This window comes from Apis dorsata, unplaced genomic scaffold, assembly GCF_000469605.1.
Source record: "Apis dorsata unplaced genomic scaffold, Apis dorsata 1.3 scaffold_396, whole genome shotgun sequence".
NCBI classification, from domain to species: Eukaryota; Metazoa; Arthropoda; class Insecta; order Hymenoptera; family Apidae; genus Apis; species Apis dorsata.
Genome location: NW_006263655.1, coordinates 76608 through 79256, shown reverse-complemented (window position 1 = coordinate 79256; position 2649 = coordinate 76608).

Sequence of the window (2649 nt, the reverse complement as noted above, 5' to 3'; positions counted from 1 at the left end):
AAAAAAAAAAAAAAAAAAACAAAAAACGACGTAGATTTTTTTTCCCGCAACTTGCTCGAAAACACGGTTTGTAAGAAGGGAGTCGCGTTTAAAAGATCCGACACGACGTCGTTTTATCGCGGATGAAAAAAATCCCTCTTTATCCGTCGTTAAACGGCGTTAAACTTTAACGTCAAACGATACGCGAACGACATCTACCGAAGATCGGACGAAATCGATCCTAAGAAAATAGAGATTGCCCTTTCGAGATTCGTAGTTCTAGCTAATTAATCCAGTATGCGTTTCGTTAGGTAAGAAAGGATTAGATGAAAGACGATAGAAGCAAAATATATATATATATACACATATGTATATATATATAAAAAAAGATTAGATATCAAACAGAGAGAACGATATTAAACGATTGTTAGATAGTTACGAACAGAACTTGTTACGAACTGGTTTCCGGTAGTTCGATTTTTTAGGAAGGAACGCGCGCTACAAACGATGAACGAATAGATATATATATATTGAAAAAAGAGAGAGAGAGAGAGAGCAGGCTAATAAAAGAGAGAGAAAAAAGAAAGAATATTAATCGTGAAAGACGAAAAAAAATAAATAAAAGTTAATTTAATGTAAGAAAATGGATCGTATTCGTGTAGCACAGTGTGTTTTAAAAAAGGGAATTTTTTTGAAACGCAAAGAAAGAAAGCGTGCCATTGAACGTAAAATTATGAAATTGTGGCACTCTGTTCGTGCCAAAGATATAGATCCAATAGGGAAGACGTCGTGAGAAGCAAGATTCTGAGAATCAATCTGTGCGAGAATAATAATTGAGCTTGGCTTACATTCATTTTTATTTCTTTTGTCTTCACTTACAAATATTAATATTTCAAAGGAAAAAGCAAGGAGAAGAAAGAAAGAAAAAAAAGGAGAAAGATGTAGAAAAGAGAAAGAGAGAAAGAGAAAAAAACAATTTCACTTTGGCTCATGTTTTTATATATCGAGAGAAACGCATGCACGATGTTGCAACAAACAATGGATTCTTAACGATTTAAAATAACAATAACGATGTAGTCTAGTTTTCTACGACAACCATATTTTTTTACGAGACTTATTCTTTAGAGCATTTTTAATTGGAACTGTTGAATTTCACTGTAGAAATTAGCAAATTATATTTTTTTTTTCTTTTAATACGAACATTTGTTTATCATAAAGAAAATTATCGTTCGACCTTCCTTCTTTTCGATTCAATTTCCCATATCAATAGTATTATTTTCGATTAAATCTTCTTAATTGCACTGGAGTTGCGAAAGAAAAAAAAAACGCACGAATTTTTAGCTTGCCGATAAAATAGTTCCAATTTCCATTACATTATTCGTTCGTATCTCGAAGCGATTGCGAGATAGATTTTTAGTTGCGCAACGAGGCGCTATATAGCGAGCGGAGATAGATCGCGTATTCGTCGCAAGGTGTTCTTCCCAGACAAAAAAAAGAAAAAAAGAAAAAAAAACGGGTAGCGGTAAATTCTCGAGTACGATTTTTAACGTATAATAATAAATATCCACGAAGAAATCGACGTGTTTAAACGCACGGCAAACATTAGCCGTGGAAGAGAATAAAGGAAAAAAACAAAAAGAAAAAAGAGAGAAATAATTAACGTGAGACGTAAAAAGTATATATATATATATATATATATACATATATACATACATATATATATATATATATATACATATATATATACATAAAAGAGATATCGTAAACCCCGCTGGAGCAGCTGGCCATGTTGGGCGGGGCTCGTTGTTTCTAGTACGTAAGAGAGTAGATTAAGCGATATGATAAAAGTATTTATTTTTGTGACAGGTAAGTGAATTAATTATTAATCGTGGTAAGAATTTAGCTCGTAAAGACTGCGTGCTGCTAAAGAGAGAGAAGCAGAGGGATAGATGAGGGAGAGGGGCGGGGATAAGAGAGATGAGGAGAAAGACGCAAGGAGGAGGAAGAAGAAAAAGATGGAAACAAGATACGCGTTGATTTTCCGTTCAAAACGATCAGGACATACGAATTTTATTGTAATTAAACGTTTTTGCGATGACTGGACCAAAGCGTCCGTGGAACGGGCGATGACGATTCGAAATAATATATTTAATCATTTTCCATCACTGCCTAACTTCCGATTAACTTGTATATAAGAACGGATACACTGGAACGAACGGGAGAGAAGGAATCGCAGAATGCATCGGGGAAAAAAAAAAAAAAAAAAAGAAAACTTCGAAACTTCGACCTCATCTTGATGGAAGAAGAAACGAAGAGATGTCGAAGTAGAATCAATAATTCGATAAATCGCTCGTGAGATTTTCGTTTCTATCGTACATTTACCAGAAGATATTCCGTCAATTGTGAAATTATATTAACTTCTTTCGATCGACTTCTTGCAACCATGAGTTACTTCGTTCGAACAGTTCGTTTTTTTTTTTTTTTTTTTTTTTACTTTTAAGAGGAAAAATTGCACGATGCATCCGATCAACGAAGGTGGATTCTATAAAAAGGAGGGAAAACGAAACGAAATATATTCAATGGAAATATGAGAACGAAAAGGAAAAGGAAATATATCTGTAGTGCACGACCGGAAATGCCGGAATAGAGATTTCTCCGATTTTTAGCAGC